A 12658-nucleotide genomic window follows, 5' to 3' on the forward strand; every position below is an offset into this window, starting at 1 on the left:
TCAAGTCCTATGTTGGGCATAGAGATTAAAAGAAAATTGTACTACCGTATGATCTAGCAATTCCGAAGTGTATTTATCCGAAGAAAATGAAAACACTAATTTGAAAAGGTATGTGCAGTCCCATGTTCACTGCAGCATGATTTACAACAGCCAAGACATGGAAGCAACCTAAGTGTCCATCGATGAATGAGTAGATAAAATATTATATAGCCTTTAAGAAGAATGAAATCCTGCCATTTGTGACAACATGGATGGACCTTGAGGGAATTATGCTAAGTGAAATAAGAGAAAAATACTGGGGGTGTGTGGGTGGCTCAGTTGGTTAAGTGTCTGCCTTCAGCTTAGGTCGTGATCCTGGGGTCCTGGGATCGAGCCCCGCATTGGGCTTCCTGCTCGATGGGGGACCTGCTTCTGCCTCTCCCACTGCTACTCCCCCTGCTTGCTCTCTCTCTTTCAAATAAAAAATAATAAATAAAAATAAATTTTAAAAAAGAAAAATACTGTATGATCTCTCTTATATGTGGAACCCAGAAAAAAAAATATATATATACATATATCTAAATTAAGCTCATAGATCTAGAGAACAGATTTGTAGTTGCCAGAGATAGGGGACGGAATGTGGGAGAAATGAGTGAACTGCTTCTTTTTTTTTTTTTTTTTAAGATTTTATTTATTTGACAGAGACACAGTGAGAGAGGGAACATAAGCAGGGGGAGTGGGAGAGGGAGAAGCAGGCTTCCCGCAGAGCAGGGAGCCCGATGTGGGGCTCAATCCCAGGACCCTGGGACCATGACCTGAGCCGAAGGCAGACGCTTAACGACTGAGCCACCCAGGTGCCCCACTTTTTTTTTTTAGTTAGATTGATACCAAAAAAATAAAAATGCACTGAGTTTCATAATTGAGAGCTTTCTCCCAGTGAATAGAATGTAGAAGGAATGAACAAAAGAAGGAAGCAGGGTATGTGGTTTCTGTTATTTCAATAGATAAGAAAGAACAGAATGGTTGCATACATTTTTTAAGTGTAAATTTAAGATCTGGAGTTCTGGGATTGTTTCATTGAGGCATTTTGGAGTCACTTTCATCCATTTCAACATAATGCCATACATAGCTTATTGTGGCTCTTTACAGTGTGTCTTACCAGTACTTACCAGTAGAAGTACGGTGTCCAAAGTGAGACAAGTGCTGTACTCGATCCTGTGCCAGACCAGCCATGAGTCCAGGCCTGGCCACCATCCTGCAAGAAGAGACGACCAGTTAGGAGGTCCTGGAGTCGAGGACAGTGGGTCCCCATAGAAACAAGATGGTAGGGGCAGTTGGGAAAACGGGGTGACTAAGTTGGGTGGTGAAGCACTGACTCAGGAGGGAACGTGGCATTTGTCTCCAGACCCCCTAGTCCCCTTTTCCATGTGGTGCATGTCACCAGAAGTCAGGCTTCAGCTCCGTGGGGAGAGCGATTTCCAGCGTCTAGAGCTGCCCAACACTGGGACAGGACTCCAGAGAAAGCAGGGACCCCTCTGCCCGTTGCTGAATGTCTTCCACCGGAGGCAGCTCACGACATCGGAAGGTCCCAGAGGGTGTTCTGTGGGCAGGAGGTGGCCTTAACCCCAGGCTGTGGGCTTGAGCAAGATGCCCCTGCTCGAGAGGAACAGAAGAGAGCCATGAAGCCAAGCCCTGACTCCCGGCTCCTGGGCGGAGGCTGTTGGTGATGAAGAAGGAACCCAAGTATGAAGATGATGGCCTCTCTCCAGAGGATGCCCCCAGCTCCGAGCTGCTAGCCTTCCTTCTTCCTCTTCCCCAAATGGAGGTTCCCACTTCCTCCCAGTTCAGGAATAGCTGCCATCAGCAACAGCAAACTCCGTGTCAAGGAATCTGGAAAGATTGAGATTTTATTTGAAAATTTCTTTGCACCATTATCTTGCTTTTCCTTACAGTTTTCCATGAAGAATCTTCAGGAGCAAAACTTTAATCTTATCATGAACCACACCTATGTAGCCCTCAGGGGATCTCACACAACTACACCCCATCCCTTTGGTGAAGATAAAGCCTACCCTTCTGTCAAGATTTTGATTTCACACTAAGACACGCTTGCAATAAATTTTTACAAATTTTGCATATCATGAGCTAAATTCTGAATTCTAAAACATGAAGTATGGCATATACATAAACACACACACATACATACATATATACGTGATTTAATTCCAATATCTCACGTGATTTTTATTTCTTCAGCAAAGTTTGTCTACAGTCAGCAACTTTGAAATACAATCAGATATATTGCATTTGCTTCTCTGGTGGTTTCTTCTGGGGGAGGGAGGATATGATGAAGGAAATTCATGAAAAGCATCATGAATAATAGCAGAAGTTGGACAAAGCCTGGCGAACCCACCCTACAGATTCTCCCAAAGGTAAAGAGGGATGGCAGGCCAGGGGGCCCCAAGGGCACAGGCAGGTCTGGGGACACCTGAGCCTTCTCAACTCTGCTGCTGATCCTGGGGAAAGTCAGGGGGTTTCCCATGGGGGCCCTTCTCTATCTCCCCCTCCCATCTTGTTCATGTTGGGGGTGGGGGGGCAGGTGGGATCAAAGGGTCTCCACCTCAGCTGCTGCCATCCCCACTGCCTGTCATCCTCCCCCTTTTCAGAAGCTTCTGGAATTGGAAGCATGAAACTGGGGTGAGCATCAGAAGGTAGGTCCTTGTGAGCAAAGTGGGAGATGCAAGGAAAAATGCCTATGATTGAGAGCTAAGATGTGTGGGGGCATCAAAAAAGCAAAGGGGCCACCTGTGACTTTGGCTTTGGTGGTAGTATCCTAAAAGACCAGAAGGTGGGAATTGTTGTCATTAACATAGAAAATCTTAATGTATAGCGAAATATCAGATCCCACTTTCCAGGGTTCTTTTTACACTTCATTACAGAAAAATAAAAAGATTTGGAGAAGTGTGCGCTTTTCAACTTAAAATCAGAATTAAAACACCACAGCACATACTGGCAATGTTTTAAGTTCTTCTGTAAGCCAAAAATAATTTTCTTTTTAAAATTATTATTAATTTCAGAGTGGAGTTCGGTGATTCATCAGTTGCATATAACACCCAGTGCTCATTACCTCTCGTGCCCTCCCTAATGCCCCCCCCCGTGACCCCATCGCCCGCCCCCTCCAGCAACCCTCAGTTTGTTTCCTAGAGTCAAGAGTTTATGGTTTGCTTCCCTCTCTGATTTTTCCAAAAATAATTTTCAAACACCCCTCTAAAATTTTAAAGATTTCAGATCTTTGCTGGCCCAACTTTTTGATGAATTGATTTTTACTTCACTGTGTGCTGTTGAGCCTTGAGGTGATCATTTTCTATAGTTGGTGACTTCCCTCCACCACCATCTTTCCATCTCTTCCCTCCATTTTTCCTTTCTACATCTCTCTGCCTCTGACTCCCCTCTCTGCCTGTAAATGTCTCCCCTTCTCTTTTTTTCCCTCCCTTTCTCCCACATTCCTCTGCCCTCCCCTCTCCTCTCGCCCGGTCCCTCCCCTCCTCCCTTTTCCCTACAGAACTTTGGCGAGCCCCGGAGTCATTCCCTGACTTTCCTCTCAATGCGGAGGTGACAGTCTGGGGTATTCCTCCTGGTATCTGGGTTCTTCCTTTCTGTTCTCCAGCATCCTGGTTCTCAAGTCTCCCTGCCCCACGGGGACACTTATCTCCTCTCAAGGAGGGGTGGGGGATGTGGATCCTTTGTATCAAAGACATCACGAGGGCAGAGGCACCAGAGAAAGAGGGGAGACTCTTCAACAAGGAGACAGAAGACCCTTTAGAGCCAGGAATGGATGACAAGATTTATTTTACTGACCCTCGGGGCCCAGCCTTCCATGCCATCCCTTGGGGCTCATGGGAATACTCAGAAAATCCAACAGCTGCTTTCTGGTTTGAGAGAGGGGACAGCAGAGGAAAGTGGACCAAAGGTCATTTATTAAAGAAACTTTTATTGAGCTCTTCTAAACCACTAGATACCAGGGATGAACAAGAACAGTCTTTTCTATCAAGGATCTGCCAGGTAGTGCGAGACACACACAAATACCTCACATCACCAGAGTAACAATAGTATATGAAAAAAAAGTAAGCCAGGAACAATGACCATATTTTCTCACCGAGAAGTGGGGATGCACTGGCTGAACCACATTCCGTCACTGGGGCAGAATGTTTTTAAAGGAAGTGTTAGGAGATCTGTTTGTGCCATAGAGAGGTCAAGTGTGAATGTGACTTCACAAAATGAATGTGCTGTGGGATTTGCCACTGGGAGAGTCTTGGGCTAATAGGTGCAAGCCCAACAATTGTGCCCCAGTTTAATCACCACAATGCTACAGGGCCAGAGAGTGTGAGGTCCATCATGTCAAAATTTGTGCCTAAAGGAGAAACGATCAATCTGGAGGGAGGAACCTGCTCCTGAAGAAGTCAAAGACAATTGAACACACGATGCTCTGCACCAGGCACACCCTGATGAGGGGACAGGGGCTGACTGGCCCCCACGCCCTTCTCCCCAGTCCCAAGAACTAGAAGAAGATGTAGTAAGACTTGTTGTTGGGACGCCCTCGCCTGGCTGCCCCAGCCCTTAGCAACAACCTGACCTTGTGGTAGCAATCACTTTCTGGCCACATCTACCATCCACCAGGACAAAAAGTCTAGCAACCATGAGTAATCAAACCCCAAAATCGAGACCCATGACCTGCAAGATAAGTATATTCGTGGAGATAACAGGATGACATCCAGAAGGACTGTTGCCCGGCTGTAGACTGTAGAAGGGCGGGAAGAATGAGATGTAGTCGGCTTTGTCTGAGTTCAACAGCGTTACAATGACAAAAGGGAAATATTTAACCACCTGGTCTGACCTTGGCTCAATCATCTTCCAAACCAAATTTTTGGTCCACCCCCTGCCTTCCAGGAATGTGTCCACCTCCTCTGGGATGACGCCTTTCCCATGTCTGCCCAGCTGGGGGCAGCAGAGTACACCTTATGAGCCGCAAACAGGGGTGCAAAGTGCAGAGTTCAGTCAACGAATGTGTTGTGAGTTTGGGGTGGGGCGGTATTCTAGGCACTGTGGATACACAGTAAGCAGGACACACAAAGTCTCTATTGATCCAGAGCAAGGAGAGAGAACAATAAGCAAGTCACCCAATACCGTAAAACCCTCATGTCATGGGGCCAGGAAAGGGAAAGGCTCTGCTGCTGAAATCCTCCAGCAACTGCATCCCCGGGGGCTGGTTAGGCCCCAGGCACCTCTAGGGACAGCTGACAAGACCAAGATCTCTGCCCTCCTGGGGCTTACATTCTAGCAGCGGGGAGAGGACACAAGAAAGGAAAAGGTGGTTGGGCAGTATTTTAAAAGCTATCAGGAATAAATAAATAAAATCTTTAAAAAAAAAAAAAAAAGGGCACCTGGGTGGCTCAGTCGTTAAGCGTCTGCCTTCGGCTCAGGTCATGATCCCAGGGTCCTGGGATCGAGTCCCGCATCGGGCTCCCTGCTTAGCGGGAAGCCTGCTTCTCCCTCTCCCACTCCCCCTGCTTGTGTTCCTGCTCTCGCTGTCTCTCTCTCTGTCAAATAAATAAATAAAATCTTAAAAAAAAAAAAAAAAGCTATCAGGTGTTTGGAAAAAGAAGAAATAGGTTTTGTGGGATGCCGGGGCGTGGGGCAGAGGGACGGGTCAGGTTAGGTTCAGAGGCTCAGATGGGAACACGTTCCAGGGAGGGAGTCAGCCCAGCAGCTTCAGGCTGCAACCCAATCTCAGCATCGCCCACTGGGATCAAGTGGGGATACTGGTTCCCTCCCCCGAACCCCAGGCCAAATTAGGGACCACTGGTCTAGAGCAAGGGTGCCTGAGGGAGAGCAGGGCTGTGTGATGGGAGGGTGGTCAGAGAGGATGGGAGCTGCTCAGCGGGGCAAAGACGGTTCATCCCATGCTGCTGGAGACCTGGGAACGTGAGCACAAACCAGCAAGGAACAGGGGGCAGGGGGTTCACCTGGCCTGAGGGGCAGGGACAGGAGATGGTTCCTGGACTAGGGAAGAGAGAGGGGGAGAGGCAGAGACAGAGAGGGAGAGGAAGGGGTGGGGTGGAAGCAGCCTTGAGCCCACCCTGCAGGGGGCCAGGGGGATGAGTAGCCCCTTATCTTTCTTCTCCCCACCTCATCTCCTGCCATGCCCCCAGGAGCCAAACCCAAACAGTTGGGGGACTGGGAGTCTCCCCAGAACCTGGGGGAGAGCAGACAATGGCCCTGAAGAGGGCTGTCCAGGCCCCAGCACAGGGTCTGTGGGCCGCCGTGGACAAGCTGCTGCGGTCCTGTATGGACCCGGCTCTGGAGGGGCTCAGCTTCCAGAACTGTCCCCTCCTCTCCGAGGCTCCCCTGGATCCCTGCCTGGACGAGGCCAGTGGGCTCTGGCTTCTGACTGGGACTTTGGAGGATGTGAAAACGGGGTTCTATCTGCTTCCATTTGGGGAGTAGTCCTGAAAAACCAATGGGAACACAGAGTTGGTGGGTTCTGCACGGGGCTCAGACACCCTGGAGGCTTCCCTGCGGTCCCCCGTGTCCCGGCCGCAGGCTCACGCAGTACCACACGCTTCGCGGGAGAGGGCAGCCTGGAGCAGTTAGGATGGTCCTCCCGGGAGGGACTGGGCCCCCGTGCAGGGGGCCACGCAGAGCCCAGGAGGCCCAGGGGCCAGGTCACTGGAGGGGCTGGGACAGGCCTGGTGCAGGGGAGGGGTGCGGGAGGGGCCCCCTCAGCCCCCCACCCCACCCCAGAACAGGGAGCCGGGCGGACCCCATCCTCGGAGACCCCGCAGGGTCCTGCTCTGCCCACATGGCCTTGCCCTCTGTGTGGGTCCCTGGGTGTCTCAGGGGCGCAGCTGCTCGGGCAGGAGGCGCCTGCCCGTGGAAAGCGCTCGGAGACCGCCCTCCATGGACCCGACTCGGGGCTCAGGCTCTCCAGGGGCGGGCTCTCGGCACCGCGGGTCAGCAGCCTCTTTGGGCCTCTGCATCCAGGGATAAGAATACCTGCTTGGATCTGTACCTCTGAAACAAATAATGCAATATATGTTAAGAAAAAAAAAAAAAAGAAGAAGAAGAAGAAGAAGGTAGCAGGAGGGGAAGAATGAAGCGGGGGAAATCGGAGGGGTAGACGAACCATGAGAGACGATGGACTCTGAAAAACCAACAGGGTTCTAGAGGGGAGGGGGGTGGGAGGATGGGTTAGCCTGGTGGTGGGTATTGAGGAGGGCACATTCTGCATGGAGCACTGGGTGTTGTGCACAAACAATGAATCATGGAACACTTCATCTAAAACTAATGTTGTAATGTAAGGGGATTAACATAAGAATAAAAAAATTAAAAAAAAAAAAAAAAAAAAAAAGAATACCTGCTTGGCTTCCTTCCCAAGGACACTGGGATGACATCGGGGAGATGAACACCCAGACACCGCTGTCCTCATTAACAGCACCATGGGCTCAGCCCGTGGAGTGGCAAGCCCATACCCCGAGGCTGCTGCATGGGTCCCCTCATTAGCCAAGGGAAAGCTAGCAGGTGAGACATTAATTCCCTAATCAGCTTGCTAAAACTGCATAGACAGATAGATGATGATAGATAGATGATAGATGATAGATGATGATAGATAGATGACAGATGGATAGATGATAGATGATGATAGATGATGATAGATAGATGATAGATAGATAGATAGATAGATAGATAGATAGATGATAGATAATCTTTGCTGAAATAAACTGCCAGAAGTTGGTCTGGACGTCCCATTCTGGATCTTTTCTAGCTCTGAGATTTCATCCTCTGCTTTCTGGTATCTTGTGGATCAGAAGCAACCAAGGTCCAGCCTGGGAGGGCCACCGGCACAGGGAAACCTCAGGGGTCCCCATGATGCCCTCCATTCCCACTGCCTGTTGGTCTGGAGTGCCGGGTTGGGGAGGGGGGGCAGAGGGGCCAGGAGGCCCGGCCACAACCCTGACTGTGTCTCACAAGCAACCATGGCTCCTTCGTGAAGAGGACTCAAGAACAATCCCAGGTGTGATGTGTGTAGTGGCAAGACGACCTGTTGTGTGACTACATATATTTTTCCAAAAAAAAAAAAAGAGAGAGAGGGGCGGCGGGGGTGGGGGTGGGGGGATGAATCACGTGGCCTGTGGTGTGTGGTGCTTCTGAAGGTTAAGTTCTGGATTGGGTTCCTGACTGGGTTTTGTTACTTAGCAAGCTATCAGCCTGTTTGGGCTTCACTATTCTCACTTATAAAATGGAGACAGTGATTTTGCTTTACAGAGTGTCTGGGTGGGAAGACGGGGCCCACGCCCTCTTTCCCCCTGTCCCAGGGCCTGGCACACATGGGTCCCTCTGGTACCAGAAGGCCAAGTAGAAGGGAAAACATTCTTTACCAGGGAACATGCAGAAAGTGCAGGACACATTCTAGGGAGAGGCCAGTCTTTCTGGGGCGAAAGTTAGACCCTCTAAAAGATGAGATCCCAGAGGGGCCTCTCCCATGTTCCCTGTTCCTGCCTACCTCACCCCCAAGCAGCAAAAGAAACCAATGGGGAAAAAAAGAACCCAATGTGGACAGAGGGTCCAGCTTACAGTGGGGTGGGTGTGGGGGGAACGAAGGGATTACAGGTGCAGGGAGGTGGGGAGGGGGATAACAGAAAGGGGCAGGTGGCCTTGTAGGGAGCACTGCCTATCTAGATCAGAGGCGCTGGGAGGGGGAGAACAGCTTTAGGATCCCCACTACTTCCTCCCCGCCTCCCTGCTGAGCACACCACTTGAACCCTAAGAAAGTACCTTCTGACATCTGTAGGTTTTACCAGCCGGCCCTGTTTGTGGAGTGCCCACCGTTCTTTCTGGTAATAAGGGACACTTTCTGCTCAGATTTGCTCATGTATCCAAGTCTCACAGCACAAGGGTGGGTGCTCAAAACATGGTAGATTTTATGGAGATGGTTAGAGAACACCCAGAGGGCCCAAAGCAGGCCGGAGGTGTCCAAGTGCTTTAGAAGAGGGATCACCTCCAAGTCAAACCAAAAGGTTTTAATAGATCTTATGGTTCAAGCTGCACTGACCCACAGAGTAGAAAACAGAGGAGCCTCCGGGCTGTTTCCCATGGCGGCTGCACCATTTTGCGTTCTCACGCAAGGTGTGCGAAGGTTCCAGTTTCTCCCATGCTCCACGACACTTGCTGTCTTTTCTTGTTTTGACAATAGCCATCCTGACAGGTGGGAATGAGAAATGACATCCCATTGTGGTTTTGGGTTGCATTTCCCTGATGATGAGTGCTCTTAGCATTTTTTCATAGACCTGTTGGTTATTTGTATGTCTTCTTCGGCGAAATTAAAAACAGAACGACCAAATGATGCAGCAATTACTTCTGGGTATTTATTCAAGAGAACTGAATCGGGGTCTTCGAGGATTCGCGCCCCCATGTTCATTGCCACGTTAGTCACGGTAGCCAAGATGTGGAACGACCCAAGTGTCTGCCAGCAGATGGGTGGATAAAGAAAATGTGGGCTATACGGAAGATGGGGTATTATTCAATCTTTAAAGAGAAGAAAACTCTGCCCCAGGTGACAATGTGGAGGAACCCTGAGGACATTACGTTGAGTGAAATAAGCTGGACACAGAGAAAGCAAGCATGTCAGGATCACACTTCTACGGGCAGACCTCGGAGATCGGCGGGTTCTCTTCCGGGACCACCGCCACAGAGCGGGCATCACAAGTGAGCCCAATCGGTGTTTTGGTGGCCCAGGCAGACACAGGTATGTTTACACTAGACTGGAGTCCATTACGTGTGCAACAGTATTGTCTAAAAGCACAACGTGCGGACCTTAATTTAAAAATACTTTATTGCTAAAAATGCCATCATCTGAGCTTTCTGCGAGGGTCCTGCCTCGATGTTTTTGTTTCTTTGTACAAGGGAAAACAAACATGATCTTTCCAGAATGGTCCACATTAATCTTGCCAAGAACTGGCAGCACAGATGTGGGGACTTCTCAGGGTCTCCCCATGATCTGATGATTAGCACTGAAATAGGAGGGTGTCGGGAGAAACAAAACCTTTCTCTGCTCCTGCTCCTGCCGGAAGGGGTCCCGGGGGTGTAGACTGCAGGCCCTACGGGATCTGAGAGACTCTGAAAGCCCTCCGAGCCCAGAGGGGCCTTCCCTCCAGCACTCACATCTTAGAAAGTCTGTGCTTTGTCTTCTAAGCATCTCTGATGGAAGAGAAAAGCCCCCACCCCTCCGAGGTTGATAGATAAACTGTCTTCCGTTAATGGTTTAATGCGAAAGAGTTAATCGCTATCATTCATTTTAATTCTTTCAGCCAGCCTTTCCAGAGAATCTTGCATAAATCAAGGAGGCGGGTTTTAACTATTTCCTGGTTGTCAGCTTGGGAAGACCAGTGAGACCCTGGGCCCCACCTCCCCAGCAGCCAGGAGGAGGGAGGCATAGACAGAGGGAGCCACCGTTTACGGAGGGGACGGTTCTGTGCAGAGCGCTAGGGAAGCCTGAAAGAACATTCCGGGAGGCCGGGGCGGTTGAAAGCTAGGACTTCAGGGACACCGAGCAGGGCTCAGCGAGGAGTGAGGCGAACTAACAGGCTGGAAGTGGTTGGCAAGGGTCAAGAAGGTCGATTAAGACCTAGTGATGACAGGTCATGGCAGGAAAATGTTTTTCTTTGTTTTTAGTGACAGGGCAGGCATGGGGGGTCCAGCTATAAAGGAAAGTGTTGTTCTGTGAATGTACATGCGGTTTTTCTGTTTCTGGGAAGAAGGTCCATAGAGTTTTACAGAGTCTACCATCTGTGAAGAGTTAGGTCCCCTGCCTTCTGCAACCCTTCCAGGGTCCCAGTCTCTCACGGTTCTGTTGCCAGCACCCTCTTGTGACCAGTGGGCCAATGTGCGTGGGCGGTGAGTGTGTCAGCCCTCCCAGGGGACACCTCCCTTTAGTCAGGCCTATTGAGACACGGTGTCTCGGGGCGCCTGGGTGGCTCAGTGGGTTAAGCGTCCCGACTCTGGATTTCAGCTCAGGTCATGATCTCAGGGTTGAGAGATGGAGCCCCCAGTCTGCTCTGCGCTCAGATGGGGAGTCTGCTTGAGATTCTCTCTCCCTCTGCCCCTCCCCCCTGCTCACACGCTCTAAATAAATAAATGAATAAATAAATAAAATCTTAAAAAAAAAAAAGACATGGTGTCTTAACAGAAGGAACAGTAGAAAGCATAATGACCCTCAAAGAGGGCTTTTGCTGGGACCTGGGAACATGCGGCAAATGGGAATTTAAGTTCCACTTGGAGTCCAGGTTGCTAGTCAGCTGGGCTGGGGGATCAGGAGCTAGATTATTCTGGATGATCCAGGAGAGTTGGTGTCATCACAAGGGTCTTGAAAGTGAGACCCTTTCTTTCCCTTCCCGCGTCCGGCTTCCGACCTCCGGACTTTAGGCACAACTTTCACATTGTCCAAGCCGCGGGCTTTGAGGTGGTTTGTCACAGCAGTGACAGAAAGCTGCTGTGGCCGGGATTTCAGGGCAGCTGGGGACATTTAGGGGTTCCTCAATGAATTCAGTGCTGGCGGGTACCCGGAGCATGAGGCCTGTGGGGCTGGCCTTGCAGGGGAGCGGAGGGAGCAGGTTTTAACGGAAAGGGCAAGAACTCAGGGACAGGTCACGCTCGAGCATCTCTTTGTCCCCTCCAAATGCACGCGCCGAGGTCCGCGTGGAGACTGCCTTCAGTGCATCGGATTCGAGGAAATTAGGTCTAGTTCCTCCCTGTGCTTGTGGGGGGCGGGGGCATCAACCAAAATGAGATTCTAGAAGAACTTTGCAAATGGCAAGCCCACGTGACCGGGGGCACGGTCTCCGGGGAAGCACCTGCGTGGGGCCCGTCGGAGTTTATCTGTGTCCTAATCCAAGGCTGCTCAGTGCGGCTGGTGGGGTCAGGCGGTGCCATTGCTAGGATGTAGAGACACGGGGGACAGTGTGGAAGGATGCGGAAGGCAGACTGGCCCTCTGAGGGTACCCCCCCACTGGCCCTGCCAGGGCCGGCACCTCCAGCCCTTTTCCTGCCTCTCACACGTTCCCCTCCGGGCTTGCCTGCCCTGAGGGAAGTAGAGGCAGGACCCGGGCACCACAGTGCAGGCCACGGACCTGCAAGAGGAGGGAAGGTCTCATGCGGTAAGAGTGCCAGTGGGGCCAGGACTTTGGGATTCCAGTCCAGGCCCCGTTTATTTGCTACAGTCTTGAGCCTGGGATTCTTCATCTTCTAGGGAAAGAAGATGGGCCTATGTCAAGGGGTGGACTGTAAGGGTCTAGTCCTATCGCCCTACAGGGGAGCGCTTTCCAGGTGCGGGATGCTGCTGAGCTGTTCATCCGCATTATCAAGGGCGGTAGGTAGAGTCTGAGCATGCTCTGCAAAGCACTGCCTTCACGCCCGGGGCTGCTATAACCAATGACCAATAGCTTGGTGGCTTCATGCAACAGAAACGTATTCACTCACGATCCCGGACGCCAGCAGTCTGAAGCCGGGGTGTCGGCAGGGCCGTGCTCCCTCCAGGGGCTCTGGGGAGAGTCCATTCCTTGCCTCTCGTGACTTCCAGGGGCTGCTGGTGGGCGCGTCCCTCCGCCTTCTCACAGACTTCTATTCCGTG

Source organism: Mirounga angustirostris, unplaced genomic scaffold (assembly GCF_029215605.1).
Source record: "Mirounga angustirostris isolate CCGP_5_RB_7025 unplaced genomic scaffold, mMirAng1.0.hap1 SCAF_6, whole genome shotgun sequence".
NCBI classification, from domain to species: domain Eukaryota; kingdom Metazoa; phylum Chordata; class Mammalia; order Carnivora; family Phocidae; genus Mirounga; species Mirounga angustirostris.